General features: G+C 37.4%; 1 protein-coding gene across 9 annotated transcripts in view; it reads left to right on the top strand.

Moving 5' to 3' along the window:
* Positions 1-17,620, top strand: part of FRYL (FRY like transcription coactivator) — a 244,633-nt gene that overhangs the window by 34,438 nt on the left and 192,575 nt on the right. For all 9 annotated transcript variants that reach the window (XM_027103011.1, XM_027103012.1, XM_027103013.1 and 6 more), the window contains one exon: positions 2,821-2,997. The gene's annotated coding sequence lies outside the window, so the exon portion shown is untranslated. The remainder of the gene's footprint in view (positions 1-2,820; positions 2,998-17,620) is intronic.

Consider the following 17,620-nt stretch of genomic DNA (forward strand, 5'->3'; position numbering starts at 1 on the left):
TTATAGTATACAATTTGAGGTTTTTTATATTGACAGAATTGTGCAACCATCACCACAATTGATTTTAGAATATTTTCATCATCCCCAAAAGAAATCTCGTATCCATTAGCTCCCCATCTCCTCCCCCGCTGTTCGGAGTCAACCACTAATCTATTTTCTCTCTATACTGTATGGATTTGTCTATTCATATAAATGGAATAATGTAATATGTAGCCTTTTGTGACTGGCTTCTTTCACTTAGCATAATGTGTTTCAGGTTCATCTGTGTTGTAGCATGTATCAATATTTTTTATGGCAGAATCCATTGGATGGACATACCACATTTTATTTATCCATTCATCAGTTGATGACATTTGTATCGTTTCTGCCTTTTGGCTGTTACAAATAATGCTATTATGATGGTTTCTGTAGTGTAGTGGTTATCACAAATAATGCTATTGTACACATATTTTTACATGGATGTTATTTTTTCATTTCTTTTGCTATATATCTGGGAGAGAATGTTTGGTCGTGTTTAACTTTTGAGGAACTGCCAGACTGTTTTCCAAAGTGGCTGTACCATTTTATATTCCTACCAGCAGTGTGAGAGAGGGTTCCAGCCATACACTTGCCAACACTTGTTATTATCTGTCTTTTTGATTATAGCCATCCTAGTGGGTATGTGTGTGTTTTTAAAGTGATTTTATTTTTCTGACTATAATAGTAATAAATGCCCTTTGTAGATATTTTGGAAAATATAGAAAAGGATAAAAGAAAAAATCATTTATTTTTAAATCACTATTTAGAAATAATATTGAGTGGCTTTTTTCTCCATGTTTTAAAGTAATTTTTAAAATATGGCTAAAAGTATATATGATTTTGAGTCCTGCCTTTTTTGTTGTTTAACAGCATTTCCCCATGTTTTTTGAAGTTGTATTTTAATTTTATCCTATCAGAGAATGTCTCTTTTGTTCTCTTTGGCTTTTGTGTTCTTATTTTTTATTAATTTTTCAAATTTTACAATTATTTCAGAGGAGCCTGGAGGTGGAGTGGGAATAAATTTTTGTGGTTAATCTAACATGTTAACTAGAAATTACTTCTAGGTTAACTGCAGCATAATATTCTATCTGCTGAATAAACCATAACTTAGCCAACCATTACCCTATTTCAGACATTTATATTTCTTACAATTTTTCTTTATAAATAATGTAAAAAAAATTATATGTAAAATTCGGTCTTCATTTTGCGTTCTCAGGAATGAAGTTACTGGGTCAATCAATAGCTATGCACGTATTAAAGATTCTTGTTACATATTGACAAATTGCTTTTCAGAATTTATATTTCCTCTAGCAATGTATATGTATTCTTTTCTTACTGTACCTTCACTAGCAATGAGTAAATGGGTAACAATTGAGTTTTAAGATCACTTGAGCAGGGATTTTTTTGAGTTTGTTCACTGATGTATGTATTGCTGGAAGATAGTAGGTACTGAATATATGTAGAATGCTACCAGTAGGAAAGAAAAGGGTTTCTCTGAAGGACAAGGAAACAATCTACCATTCAACTTTCCAGGAAAGTAGCCTTGTTACACTGATCATATAACAGCTCATGTGTTTATAAAAAAAGGGATGAAAGAGTAAAATTAAGCAAAAAAAAAAAAAGTAAAATTAAGCTTATTTGGGGAACTTGTTTTAAATTTTATATTGTTTGAACATTTACATGTTTCAAAGTCAAAATGACACTTTGAAAAGGCCTAACTTCCATCCCTGTTTCCTTACTATAACCCTGCTTTTTTTATACCAATTTTTTCTGTATCTTTACAGTGCTTTTTAATAAAAATTAACAAATAAGAATAGATATTCTTACTTCCGTCTTTCCCTCCCCTTTTTACAAACACAGAATATAACAAAGTATATATACATATACCTTTTCTGTACTTGCTTATTTAGCATATTCTGGTGATGTTTGTATAGAAGTACACAGAGTGCTTCCTTATTTATTTTTACAGCTGCACCGTATTCCTTCTAATGGATGTATCATAGGTGATTTTACCAGTCCTCTTAAGTTGTTTTCAATGTGTTTCACTTTTACAAATAATCCCACAATAATCTTGCTGCACACTTTATTTTGTGAATGTGTAATTATATCTGTAGGAGAATGTCCCAGAAGGAGAGTTGTTGGGTCAAAAAATAAATGCATTCTTGGTTTTGTAGATAATGACACTTCCACCAGCAATGGAGAGTGCTCATTTCTTGGAGTTCCTCGGTGTACCTTTTGAAAAACAATAGTCCTAGGGTCATTACCTCAAATCCCATAATATATGTATCCTCAAGTACTATAGAAGAACTCAGGATGATGACCCTTGTGTCATCAAGAAACAGGTAATTATGTTTAGATGGTGAGGAAATTTGTAATATACTTGAGAAAGATATTATAGGTGGTGAAAAAAATTTAAATTAGAACCTTTAAAGACAAATTCTGGGAATTCCCTGGCAGTTCAGTTGTTAAGACTTGGTGCTTTCACTACCATGGCCAGGGTTCGATCCCTGGTTGGGGAAATAAGATCCCACAAGCCATGCTTCGAGGCCAAAAAAAACCAAACAAACAAAAAACAAATTCTCATTTTCTTGTTTTTTCTCTCCAGATAGATGCTTTCACTATACAGTTGACATTTTTTTATAAGTAAGTTCTTCTTGGCCAAATTCTCAAGTAATAAAAACTAACTTCAATAATGATATATGTTATACGAAAACTGTTAAAATGTTACAGCTTTTGTTTTAAACATGGCTGTTACTAATAACCAACCATATTTCTTTTCTCTCTCTTTTTTTTATCTTTCAGCCTTTAACATTCCACATTCTGCTTTGTACATGGTGAATCACTACTGCTTTGCACCAGTGTGCCCACTTGCGTGCCTATAAAGTACAAGCTCCAGATTGAAAAAAGCTTCTAGATGGATCTTTTCCAAATTTGGTGTCTTTTCTACAAACTCTGTGCCTCAACAACCCTTTCTAAGTGGTAAGTGATACGTACTTTTAAAAAAGAATAATAGAAATTTGTAAAACAATTTTTGTTTGGATTGCCTTCCCCCTTTTTATGCTGCATTCTCTTTTGGTATGGAATAAAAATATTTTATTCTAAAGGTTTCCCACTTCAGCAACTTGTTCTGCTCAGTTTTACTCCTCTGCACCCCCCAAAATGTGTTTTGAGTAAATCTCAGAGATGTTCAAAAAACATACTGGCTAACTAGCACCTATGCTTCCAAAAAATCTTAGAATATGTAAAGGGACACACAGTGCCATGCTATAAAAAGAAGAGCTGGCATTACATACCTCTCTCATCAACTCCATAAATGTGCACATGATTTACAATTGCTAGGAATAAATATAAAAATAGGTAAACACCTTTATGTATATGTACTTTACATGCTCTGTATTATATATTGATATTTTACAAATAATTTCATTTTCATATACAAGTGGCAGTTTTTGATGTCACAAGATTATAGTTTATATTTATTTCATAATTAGAGATTTTAACTCCAAGTGTTTTTTAAATAATGATTTAAATTTATGTATATATTTACTGCTATGGGTGATTACCACTTTTAGTGGTTATTACAAGTGAGCTTATAAAACTGGGCTTACTAAAAGTAGTTTGATTTGGGAAGAAAACTGTTTTATGGAATGATAAAATTTTGGATTTAAGAAATAAAAAAGCTGTGAAAATAGTAATTTCAGTGCTGAACTAGAAACTGCACGTTAAGTGAGTTGTAAATGTTAGTATTTTATGATTTGTTATTAGTTCTGTTTTCATTTTGCCAGAGCCACAGATTCCAGCTTTAGGTCTGTATATTCTCTTATTATAAGGCTGAGGTAGTTTTTCCTGTTGCTCTCTTTTCCTACCTACTTAGGTATCTTGAGTCCATTGGGTCAAGAACATCCTCTTCCTAGCAATTGTAAATTATGTGCACATTTAGGGAGTTGATGAGAGAGGTGTGTAATGCCAGCTGTTCTTTTTATAGCATGGCACTGTGTGTCCCTTTTCATATTCTAAGAATTTTTGGAAGCATAAGTGCTAGTTAGCCAATATGTTTTTTGAACATCTCTGAGATTTACTCAAAACACATTTTTTTGGGGGGGATGCAGAGGAGTAAAATTGAGCAGAACAAATTGCTGAAGTGGGAAACCTTTAAAATAAAATTATTGTTGTAAAATATCGAACATTCATTTTGAGTGTCAGTCAGCAGATAGTTACCAAATGCCTGTTGTTTATGGATAAAAATACACAATGACATTTGGCATTGTGAAGAGGTAAGTCATCAAATAGAAACCATGGCATTAGATGAGGATGCAAGGCAGGGAGGTTGAGTGAAGAATGGGGTACGTTTTAGCTGTAACTCTAACCATTAATTGCACAGTGTTCTTGAGTGTAAGTTATTAGTCTTAGTAGCCCTTGTTTTCTCATGTATGAAATGAGTGAATTAACTAAATGGTTTATAAGGTTTTTTGCTGCTTTCATACACCTAACACTTTGTTACGAACAAATTGATAGATGTTTGTTTTTTTGAATTGTGGGGTTAAAATGATCCCCACTATCAATCATTTTCTTTTCTTTTTTTTTTGGAAATATATTTTTAAATTATTTATTTATTTTTGGCTGCACTGGGTCTTCGTTGCTGTGCCCAGGCTTTCTGTAGTTGCAGCGAGTGGGAGCTACTCTTCGTCGCAATGTGCAGGCTTCTCATTGCAGTGGCTTCTCTCGTTGTGGAGCACGGGCTCTAGGCGCACGGGCTTCAGTAGTTGTGGCACATGGGCTCAGTAGTTGTGGCTCGTGGGCTCTAGAAGGCAGGCTCAGTAGTTGTGGCACAGAGGATTAGTTGCTCCACGGCATGTGGGATCTTCCCGGACCAGGGCATGAACCCACGTCCCCTGTATTGGCAGGCGGAGTCTTAACCACTGTGCTACCAGGGAAATCCCTCAGTCATTTTCTTTTGAAGGTCATATCTTTTATTTTTTTTCCTCCACATTCTTATCCTTCTCTTCTCTTGACCTCTGGAATTTTCCTTCATTTGACTCTTCATTTGTTCCCTTTCTGTTTCTCATATCTTATTAGTGGCTCTCATCATGTTTCCTTGACCTGTCTAGCATCCATTGTTTTCATCTTAGTATTTTCCAGGATCACTACGTCTTACACCAGTGATTCTAATCCTGGGACCCTTTAAAAAAATACAGATACCTTCTAAAATGAGCTTGGGAGAAGGGTACGATTTTTTGGCAGGTAGCTGAAGCCTGCTAGTAAACCAGCATTATTAGTTCACCAAGACTGGAGTCCCCAGGTTTTACACCCCGTCACTTCTTGCCTTAGATCTCATCATCACTTAGTTAAATTTCTGTGGTCTTGGAGTCTCCTCTCATGATCATAACCCTCTATCGTGCCACACTTTTTGAATCTCTTCTTTGTCTTTATTATGACGTGTAGTTTCTTGGCATTTTGTTTTTGTAGTTAAGTTAGCTGTCTCCTAGCTTCATTTGCTTTCTACTCACCCAAACCCCATGATCATATTTGCAGCAGCATCTTATGTTCTGTTGCCTTTTTAACTTTGTGAGGAACCTGTCCAAATCTCAAACCTAAGTTAATTTGCCATGTATATATTTCCTAGTTCCAGCTGCTTGATACAGTTAGAAAAGGTCACATAAGTAAGTTTGGATCTACTAGGCAGTCATTTACTTGATCTCTAAACTGGTTCTTTTCAAGGTTGGCTTCTTACCCTTCCTTCAGAAGACCCCACACCTTGTCACAGTCAAGGTGTCTTTTTGGGGCTGTCTAGCATACTTCCTGACCTGTTCTTCTTTTCACTTCAGAATTTTTCTGTGTCTAAAGAAGAAATTATGTACCTTATTATAATTTTTATTACGGGAAATTTGAGACATAAAAGTAAACAGACTAGTGTAATGAATCCCCTTGTATTCATGACTCAGGTTCAGTAATTATCATGTCATGGCCAAATTTTCAATCTCTCACTGACTTCCCTCCCATTCCTGTACTATTTTAAAGAAAATCCTAGATATCATAAAATTTATTTGTATTTCAGTACATATCCTTATGTATAAGACCCTTTAAAAAATATAACCATGATACCATTATTAATCTTAAAAAAACAACAATTCCAATATAACCAAATATCCAATCAATGTTAATTCTAATTCTCTCACACATTTTATTTACTTATTTATTTGCTTGCCACTCCACATGGCATGCAGGATCTTAGTTCCCTGACCAGGGATCTAACCCATGCCCCCTGCAGTGGAGGCATGGAGTCCTAACCATTGGATCCCCAGGGAATTCCCCTCACACATTTTAAAAGCAGTTGACTTGATTGGATCAGGGTCTAGATAAGCCCTTCCTCCATTGCAGTTGGTTGATTTTTCTCTTAAAGTTTCAACCTCCCCTCCCTTTTTGTTTCTAAAATTTATTTGTTGAACAAATTGGGTCTTTGTCTTGTAGATGTGGATGTTTCTGATTACACTCCTGTGAAGTGATTAAGCATACACATCTGACCTTTGTACTTCCTGTTAATTGGTTGTTGGATCTAGAGACTTGCTCAGACTCAAGTTCAGATTCTTTTGGCAAGTCTTTGTCTTTGGGCAAGTGTCTCTCTGGTGCACACAATGCCTAGTTGTCTCTCTTTTTCTGCTGATTAGTTGCCATTTTGCCTCCATGCTGTAGATTAGGGGTTGGCAAACTTTCTCTGTAAGGAGGCAGATAATGTATATTTTAGGCCTTGTGAGCCATCTGGTCTCCTCTGCTGCAACTACTAAACTCTGCTGTTGTAATGAGAAAGCCGCCATAGACAAAATGTAAATGAATGGGCATGGCTGTGTTCCAATAAAACTTTATTTACAAAAACAGGTGATGGGCTCCCTGCTTGAGGCCTATTAAATCATTAGGGTTTGGAAAATTTTAATATTGTAACTTTACTTTTCATTTATTAGGTGAAATGTTCTATAAAGAGAAGCTATTCCATGTGTACTGTTTGTTATGTGGTAGTACAGTTTGTATAGGAAATGTGAGACAGAAGCTTGACAGTTTCCCTTGGCTTATGAATTTCAAAATAATGAATTGGGTATATTAGCTTTCTCCAACAGTGACTAATTAGGGTCTCCCCTTCTCCGCATTCATTATAGACTCTTAGATTTAAACATATTGGATTTTTAAAAAATTCATTATGGTAATTACCCTTATTGATGCTCAAATTATTTAATTTTTGGCCAGTGGGAACCTTTTAAATTTGCTTACTGAGTTATTTTGACATGACTCGAGTAGTTTTCGATAGCTTCTTGATTATCTGATATGACAGGGAGTTCCAGGCTCATCATGTACATTTCCTCCCCACTCAGTGGTGTCAGTAGTTTCTCCAAGGAGCCCTGATTCCTTCATTGGGGAATGGAATTTCAAGACCACAGTTTGAGCTCTAGAGATTCTCATTCCTAGTGGGTTGACCGTTGTTTCTAGGCCTTTTTTGGTAGTCAGAACTAGGGAAAAATTTTTTTTTTATGATAGAGTACCTCATGAATTCATACTGATACTTCCAATTCAGTTTCAATACCATAAGATTTTTAGTTAATCTTTTTATTTTACATCTGTATCTTTCAACTGAAAATTCTAGTTCTCAGTGATACTAAGAATAATACAATTAGAATATTTCATAAATACTTATTTATAGTACCCCCATAATACACACAACAGTCTCAGAATAGCCGTACCAGCATTTTGTCTCTGTCTGCCTTCTTTTCTCAATCCATGTTGTTGTATGAAACATTATCTGTTGCTGTGTAACAAATCACCCCAAAACTTAGTGACTTAACACAGCAGACGTTACTATCTCACAGTTGCCGTGGGTCAGTTTCTGTGGGGGCAGCTTAACTGAGTGCCTCTAGCTCAAGGTCTCTCATAAAGCTGCAATCAGGGTGTCAGCTAGGGCTGTGTGTATCCCAGGGCTCAGTTGGAGGAGCCACAGAGGAGCCTTTTGGGGTGCTTTCAAATGCACTCACGTGATCATTGGTAGGTCTCAGGTCCTTTCTGCCCATTGGCTGGAGACCAGTCCCTCAGGCTTCTCCATGGGGCAGCTAACAACATGGCGCTGGTTGTTAGCTTGGAGCAAGGGAGGAAAGGGTATCCAAGATGGAACCCATGGCCTTTTTAGTAACCTGTTCTTAGAGTGACAGCCCAACACGTATGCTGCATTCTTTTATTTATTTTTTAAGTTATTGTGGTAAAATATACATAACATAAAATGAGAGTTTTAATCATTTTAAAGTGTATAGTAAGTACATTGCATTAAGCACATTGGCATTAAGTACACTGACGTTGTTGTGCAATCATCACCACCATCCATCTCCAGAACTTTTTCCAAACTGAAACTCTACCCATTAAACACTAACTCCCCAGTCTTCCCTTCCACATCCCCTGGTAACCACTATTCTACTTTCTGTTTTTATGAATTAGACTACTCTAGGTACTTCATGAGTAGAATCATACAGTATTTGTCCTTTTGTGACATGCTCTTTTCACTCAGTATAATGTCTTCAAGGTTCATCCACATGACAGCATGTGTCAAAATTTCCTTCCTTTTTAAGGCTGAATAATATTCCATTGCATGTATATACCACATTTTGTTTACCCATTCATCCTTTGATGGACATTTGTTTCCTCCTTTTGGCTATTGTGAATAACACTTATATGAATATTGGTGTTCTACTGCATTCTTTTCTTAGAAGCAAGTCTCCAAATCCAATTTATACTAAAGAGAAGTTAGTTATATAACAGTGTGATACCAGGATGTGGGGATCATTGGGTCCCTCCTAGAGGCTGCCACCACACTGTTTAAATTAGTCTTAATAATTGTTCTGAATAGTTCTGACACCAACAGGGTATACATTTAAGTTAACTTATTTAATTTTTTTAAATAAATTTATTTATATTTTATTTATTTATTTTTGGTTACGTTGGGTCTTCGTTGCTGTGCGCAGGCTTATCTCTAGTTGTGGCGAGTGGGAGCTACTCTTCATTGCGGTGTGTGGGCTTCTCATTGCAATGGCTTCTCTTGTTGTGGAGCATGGGCTCTAGGCATGTGGGCTTCAGTAGTTGTGGCACGTGGGCTCAATAGTTGTGGCTCGCAGGCTCTAGAGCGCAGGCTCAGTAGTTGTGGCACACAGTTTTAGTTGCTCTGCGGCATGTGGGATCTTCCCAGACCAGGGCTCAAACCTGTGTCCCCTGCATTGGCAGGCGGATTCTTAACCACTGTGCCACGAGAGAAGTCCCTAAGTTAACTTATTTTATTTTTGATATTTAATGACTGTTCTAAAATGTAATTTTGTTTTATAATCATGTATAATAGTTTCATGTTTCCAAAGTCAAATCCACAAAACAAGGTTTATTCAAAGGAGTCTAACTTCTATCTCTGTTTTCTCTACCATTTTCTTTCTCTTTCTAAGTAATTATATTCTAAAACCAAGTTTAATATAAGTAGGCTATGTATTCATATTCCTCCTTAGACAAGTGATAAAATATTATATGCTTTCTTTTTTCACTTAACATATTCTGGAGATCACTCCTTAGTAGTAAATTGCTAATTCCTTTTTATAGCTGCATAATATCTCATTGCATGAATGAAAAAACAGAGCTATTTAACCAGTTCCCAAATGATGGGCATTTGGATTGTTTCTAATTTTTTGTAAATAGTACTGCAATGGATAACTTTGTAATTCATATATATGTGTTTATATTTTTGCCATTGTACATTTGGGACAGATTCCTAGATGTGGAATTGCAGGGTCAAAGGGTAAATGAGTACACAGTTTTATAGATATTGCCAGATTTATCCTGATAAGAATTATATCTCTTTGTGTTCCCATCAGTAATGTACGAGAGCGCCTCTTTGTGTATCAACAGAATATATTGTTAGAATTTTGGGGTTTTTGTCCTCATTGTAGTGTTAATTTTCATCTCTCATTATGAGTGAGATTGAATATCTTTTTTTAACTTTAAAGTTTTATTCATAGACATTTCAGAACCACTTAAATCAACTATGGATTTTTTTAGACATAACATACCGTGTTTATCTTGGACATATTAGGCTGAGTATCTTTTTACATGGTTAAGAGGCATTTGCATTTCTTTGTTTTTTAACTGTCCATTTCTTTAGCTCTTTTTCTCTAGGTTTGTTGGTGTTTTCTATTTTATAAGCTCTTTACATGTTAGGAATATCAACATTTTGTCCATTTGCTTTCTTCTTCCTGCCAGTTAAATAGAGGTAGTCTCTAATCTGCTTCTAGTTTGCTTTGTTTTGCTTCTCATCCTTTTTCCATTAGTGTTACATTTTTTCTTCTGGCTAAATCATTATTCAGTATTTGATGACTCCACTTCTGCAGCTCAAACCTATCCCACCATTTCTTCAAACTCAACATGTCCCAGATAGGATTCAACTTTATCCACAAACCTGATATTCCCGTGTTTCCTTTGTCAGGTATGGCGTTACCATTTTCCTACTTGGGAACTTGGAGTGATCTTTTATGGTTTATTTATTATTAATTCAGCAAGTATTTGTTGAGCACCTACCAAGTGCCAGGTACTGGACTAGGTACTAGGTAACAGATAGTCACAATCCTAGCTCTCAGGGAACAGTCTGATGGGGGAATAGGTAGTAAACAAATATACACACAAACCCATGTCTCAATGGGTGGTAAGTATTTCAAGAGAGAATTTATGGGCTGGGACACGTGATTAGATTGGAGAGGTTAGGGGGGTAGCCTTTTAGAGAAAGTGACATTTAAACTGAGATTTGAAGGTTTGTTAGGGTTCACCTGGTGAAAAAAATTGGGATTCCAGATACAGGAAACAGCATGTGGAAGGATCCTGAGGCAGAAAAGAAGTTGAACTTCTAGGAAATGATCAGACCAGTTTGGCTGGCATGTAGGGAGAAGGGGTAGAGGGCCATGAGATGTGATCTGATTTACTTTGTAAAATGATCACTCTGGCTCTAGGGGTGGAGGGGATGTGTGTGTAGAGGTTGGTGAGGAGGCTGTGGTGGTAACCGTGAAAAGTAGAAGTGTCGCGTTCATTCTCGTAGTGACATTCTTTCAGTTCTACTCTGGTGCTTTGTTCTTTCTTCCCATATTTTTATATCCACTGCCCTCATTCAGAAAGTCACCTTCTGACTACTCTGATGGGTTTTTACAAATTGGTCCCACGCTGTTTTAGTCTCTGTTCGCCAGCCAGTCTGGTTCAGAAGCAAACTTTTAGAAATCCCAGGTCTGTTCATATCACTTTCTTTCTCAAAAACTCTTGGTGGCTCCCTGTGACTGTTACTGTTATGTGTCCACTTGACTGGGCTGAAGGATGCCCAGAGAGCTGGTAAAACAGTATTTCTGGGTGTGTCTGTGAGTGTGCTTCCAGAAGAGATTAGCATTTGAATCAGTCGACTAAAGAAAATCCTCCCTCACCAGTGTAGGTGGGCGTCATCCAATCATTGGGGACGCAAGTAGAACCAAAAGGCAGAGGAAGGGTGAATTCTGTCTCCTTGAGCTGCGGCTTCCATCTTCTCCTGTCCTCAGACATTTGAGTTCCTGGTTCTTGGGCTTTTGGACTCTGGGACTTACACCGGCAGCATATCATCCTCACCCCCCGACCCCAAACCCCTTTGGCTTCAGACTGAGAGTTACACCATCAGCTCCTCTGTGTCTCAGGCCTTCAGACTCAGACTGAATTTTATCCCTGGCTTTCCCGGGTCTCCAGCTTGCAGGTGGCAGATCGTAGGACTTCTCAGCCTCTGTAATTGTGGGAGCCAATTCCCATAATAAATATCCTCTTATGTATCTATATTATCCTATTGGTTTTGTTTCTCTGTAGTCTCTGAACCTTAACACATTCCCTCATTGCAGAAAAATGAAAGCCCACCTGAAATTGAAGCCTTTCTTGTTTTCTTTAAGCTTCAAGGTCTGCTCCTCTGAGACTACTTTTCTTTAGGCAGCCAAGACTGATATTATTTTACCTCTTTTTTTTTTTTTTTTTTTTTTTTTTTGCGGTACACGGGCCTCTCACTGTTGTGGCCTCTCCCGTTGCAGAGCACAGGCTCCGGACGTGCAGGCTCAGCCGCCATGGTTCACGGGCCTAGCCGCTCCGCAGCATGTGGGATCTTCCCGGACCGGGGCACGAACCCGTGTCCCCTGCATCGGCAGGCGGACTCCCAACCACTGCGCCACCAGGGAAGCCCTCTACCTCTTTTTTTAAACTCATCTTCATCTTCTGTCATGACATCTCTGCCTCTTGAACCCTATTTCTCCTTCTCTCTCTTTTTTTTTTCTTTCCCCTAAAGTCTCCGTTCAGATCCTAACTGTTCCCCTAATCCTTAAATCTCCTCAGTCAGGTTGACTTTTAACATTTGTTGATATGTCAGTTCTAAGATTCATCACAGCCTGTGTTGTATTAGAAACACTCCTGTATTTATTTGGAGTGCAAAGAATTGTGTATATTTCATTTTCTTAACAGAAAAGAACTCAGCAGATATGTGTTGAATTGTAGGAGATTAGGGATCATTCCATGTGCTTAGATCCCTCACTGAAATCTCTTAAAAAAGAGGTAAGTCTCAAGTACAAGTTTATAAATATCTTGTATTGAACCTTCAGGGAGTGACCTCATTTAGAAATAGTAAAATCGGACTTGCCTTTTGAAACAGTCTTTACAGTTCAGTGGATATCAGATAATACTTAAACTCTCTATATTAGTTTGGCAAAAATATGTTTATATGGCAATATCAGAGAGTTCTTCTGACTTACTGGGGGTATATAGAGGATTAATACTCAATTTCCATGCTGGTGGGGAGGGGTCAATAAAGCCATGACCATGTAGCATATCTAAATGTACCTCTGCTTTTACCTGAGGTATCCTGCTGACTAGTTGTCCACTTAGACAGCTTCTGACTGGGTACCTCGCTAGGTTAAAAGTAGTGGTCTGCATGTTGACTAAGTTTAATATACTTGATTCTCATATGTGGTTTTGTTTGTATATCGGGGCCAGCCAGTATGTTTCGTTTGTGAAGAGAAGGGTCCTATCATTACTACCTACACACTTGCAAAATGATTTTGTGTGTTCCATCTTTTAAAATTCTAACAGGTTTTCTTCTCTTCCTCTCTTATTCCCTCCCTTCTTCCCTCTCTCCTTTTCTTCCTATAAATGAGGTTAAGTCACTTTGTCTAAGTTAATATAGCTTTGTATTGCGTAACTGTGCTACATACATTGTGTTGCCTTCTCATATGAGGTCATTTCTCTGAACGTATAAGGGAAATGGGGTTTACACAGATTTGTCTTACATGTAGTTTTCAGATATTAATCTAACTTTTAAGTCTCTTTGGATCACCTCTTGAATTAAATGACTGTTTTTGATTTCTAATACCTATTGATGCAATAAAAGGGTTGGGAGATTATATAATCATTTTGCCTCCATACTAAATGGGATTTAATTTTGTCATTGGAAATGCAGTAGAAGCTAAACCTTTTAAAGCTATTTTTAAATTAAATTTCCTGAAGTCACATTTCAAATTTTGGGTGTTTCAGCAATGTTAACTAATGAGAAGTATTTTGGTTGTATTATTTTAAGGTAAAAATATCTTAATAGAAATTTTAAATGAGCTTGCTTCAGATTAAATTAGGACATTAAGTCTTAGTTTCTGGAATATGAATTTTTAAAAATCACTGTGAAATATTAACTAGGGCAGGTGCTTATAGGTAAGAATCAAATTATCATTTGGTACTGTGATCTTCAAGTTTAGAGTGATGAAGGATTTTATTTTTAAAACTAAGTATCTGTAAAACAAAAAATGTTTCAAGCAGCTCATGGTTTGACAGGTTTATGAAAGGCTTGAAAGATAAAATTGTTGTAAGTGAAATATTGCATTCAACGTAGGATTTATGTAACTAAGTAAGTGAGGGTGAAAAAAACCTGATGAGGTGGGAGAAATGACTCAGTTCCTCACTTTGCACTCTCCATTTTAAATCCTGCATGAATATTACAGCTTCAAATATAATCACAACATTAATTCAGAAGCCTGATATATTAAAAGGTAAGCTTTTGTTGTTTTATAATAACTCCATTTGTACCATACTGGAACTTTCTAGAACAGTCTCCTTCTAGGACAGTTTAGGGGTGGCTGTAGAGCTGGATGAGTCACACCACACCGCCAACTCCTTAAGGTTTATGTCTATTCAGTGTTTGTGTCCTTCACTACGTAGCTTGATATATCTATCAAGTTGGGCTAGTAAAGGTAGTAGAATTATGTCTATTTTCATTTATTATACTGTACCTGGTGTTACGTTTCTAGAAACGCTAAAGTTTTTTGGGAAGTTGGTCCAGAGTCAACATTCAAAAAGCATAATTCCAATGACCCTGAATCCACTAAATTGAGCCAGGGACCAAAAATTTTCTCAACATAGAGCAGGAATAAAGGAAAAGAGGCATGCAGGGACCCAGGAGAAAAAGGATGATTTAAGTGGAGGGAAGTTGCAGTTAAACCACAGACACAGCAACTTGCATACTTGGTCAGGTTCTCCCTGTAATGTAGAAATTGCTGACACAGAATTTTTTACCTGTGAGCATCCATCTTAGGGACACATATATTTTATTTTTATTTTTTAATTTTTTGGCCGCCTTAGTTCCCCGACCAGAGATTGAACCCGCACACACTGCAGTAGAAGTGTGGAGTCTTAACCACTGGACCACCAGGACTGCCCAGAAACATATATTTTAGATTAAAGATTATTTTAAGAATTCTGGCTGAGACAGAGAAATATCACTTTCCTTTATAAAATTGTTCCTGGGGCTTCCCTGGTGGCGCAGTGGTTGAGAGTCCGCCTGCCGATGCAGGGGACACCGGTTCGTGTCCCGGGCCGGGAGGATCCCACGTGCTGCGGAGCGGCTGGGCCTGTGAGCCATGGCCGCTGAGCCTGCGTGTCCGGAGCCTGTGCTCCGCAACGGGAGAGGCCACAACAGTGAGAGGCCCGCGTACCACACACACAAAAAAAATTGTTCCTGGACTTTTAAATTAATAGTGAGACGTTAGCAGAAGATGATTGAATTTAGTTTTAAATAAGCATCTCTATGATTTGTTAGCCATAATATGATTTCTCCCTTTCCTCCTATTGTTTACTTTTGATACGGCAAATTTATTCTTTCTTCATGAAATATTTAAGATAAGTTATGTGTTAATTATGCTTAATTATCCTTTTTTGAAAGTTCTCTTGCTTTTGTTCTGAGGTTCAGAATCAATATAAAAACATTGAAATCATAATTGCATTTTAATTTGAGAACTTTATCTCATATAACTCCGTATAACAGCTTATTCTTTTAAAGTATAAAAGAATCCAGATGTGCAGTATTTCTCAGTTTATTTACTAGTCTTGTCAGTTTCCAAAGCTGCAAAGTTGAACATTTACAGAAATTATGGGTTTGTTTGGGTTAAAATGAAGTAACGTATGTAAAGCACCTAACCTAGTTTTTCACACATAGTAGACCCTCAGTAATTAGTGGTGTTTTTTTTTATTATTACTGGTCACTTAATTAATTTGGATTTCTAGGGCACCATTTCTTAGGGTGCAGTGAACCAATTCTGAATTCTACCCTCCCATATTTGTAATTTGTTTAGACTGACTTAACCACTGTGAAGAATAAAGCCTATTGGTGGGGTGGAGCTTTTTGACTTTTGTGTGCAAGTCCTTTTAGAGTTACTGGATGTACTGGAATGTGAAAGATTAAGCTTTGTGGCATGTTCTATATGGTCATCCATAGTGACCAAACTGATTTGGAATGTTGTTTTGTTACTAACTTTGAAATGTGTTACTTTCTGTACAGAGGATGTTGATCCGAATAAATTGCTTATTATCCTTTATAAATATCTAGAATGAGACGAATTTGTCAATCAGTGTAAACCTCATCCGACACAGTACTTTCTTTCATAAACACAGGGAGGAAGCAATCCCAGGATAACCTTTCGGGTGATAAAGCCGGGCATGGCTGGGCAATTCAGAGGGTGTGTGATAGCGCCCAACTTTGGAGCCTGTCACAATGGGAAGTCATGGCTTGGAGGCCTGTGGTGAAATAGTCATGTTTATTAAGCCTTAATATGTCACTTTAATGGCTCTTCTATCAACAGCTAGCCAGCTCCTCAAAGAGAGGCAAAAAGCCATTCCTGTCATTGTAGATTGTAGCTCCAGTTACTTCCTGGCAACGGAGGCTATGAGCACCGCTTCATTGGCAGTGTCTTTCCTGTCCCACCCTCCACATAAATTGATGACTGTCTCCCTTGTACCCAGTTGTAGCTTGCACATATTTAGGTAACTTCTCTCAAAGCATCTAAAAAGGGTTGTCCCGTGTGTCTCTCTTCCAGCTTGTCTGTAAGCTCCTGGTTGGTGGTGGTCATGTCTGTGTTAGTGTCACTTAGTGCAGATTCTGGGAGCTCAGGGTGGATCTTCAGTCTGTGTTAAGTGCACGTCTCCCTGTGGCTTGTGGAGACTCCTCAACATTAACTGGTCCAATTATATTGGACCTCTCTAATTCTTCAATGAAAAACCTCTAGAGGGGCTAATTCTACTGTGTATCCTGTATTTCCATTCTTATTTCTTTCTCTTCTGCCAATGCAAATTCTCGATTTCCTTTATTTCAAGGAACAATTCAAGTCCTTTTCCATGTAGCTTTTTTTTTTTTTTTTTTTTTTTTGCGGTACGCGGGCCTCCCACTGTTGTGGCCTCTCCCGTTGCGGAGCACAGGCTCCGGACGCACAGGTTCAGCGGCCGTGGCTCACGGGCTCAGCTGCTCCGTGGCATGTGGGATCTTCCCGGACCGGGGCACGAACCCGTGTCCCCTGCATCAGCAGGCGGACTCTCAACCACTGCGCCACCAGGGAAGCTCTAACTATAACACTTTTTAAAAATAGGTGGGAGACTTATCACAGTGTATTATATATTATTTCAAATGTATCATATGGGTGTATATATGTTGGGTTGTTATATAAAATGTATTACATGTTCATTTATGTAAAATGCATTTTTTTTCTTTACTGCAGTGAAAAGAGTTTAGAAAACATGTCCCTAGTCTATTTCACCCTTGCTTTAAACCTGGGGAACAGCCCAAATATATTACTTATTCTTTTTGCTATGCTCTCTTGTCATCGTGACCTGACTCCAAGGTAGTGTTTTCTAACCAGTTAGAAATATACAGAGGTGATATTTTCCCCCAGTACATAAAGATGTGCAGCAAGGTGGTGTTTTCATTACATTTGGTCTTGCTTGCATGCCTCTGGGTACAAATAAACACTTTGGTGGATCTAACTGTTAATCTGTAAGAATTGTTTATGATGTGCCTAACTTGGTACCAAGATGTGATTTAAGCACCAAGAGAATTTGGATTATTTAATACTAGTACATAATAAAACTACTTATCAAATGTTCATGTGGGCACATACAGAGGCATAATTGTATTCTTGTAATGCACAGTATAAATACTAATATTGTTTTGGAGAATCAGCATGGTATGCTGAAGCCATGGTTTGGAAAAAGGCATTGTAGTATGTTTTTAATCTGTGGGAATTAC

The sequence above is a fragment of the Aethalodelphis obliquidens genome, unplaced genomic scaffold, assembly GCF_003676395.1.
Source record: "Aethalodelphis obliquidens isolate GAN/ISIS:26980383/991018 unplaced genomic scaffold, ASM367639v1 scaffold6, whole genome shotgun sequence".
NCBI lineage: Eukaryota > Metazoa > Chordata > Mammalia > Artiodactyla > Delphinidae > Aethalodelphis > Aethalodelphis obliquidens.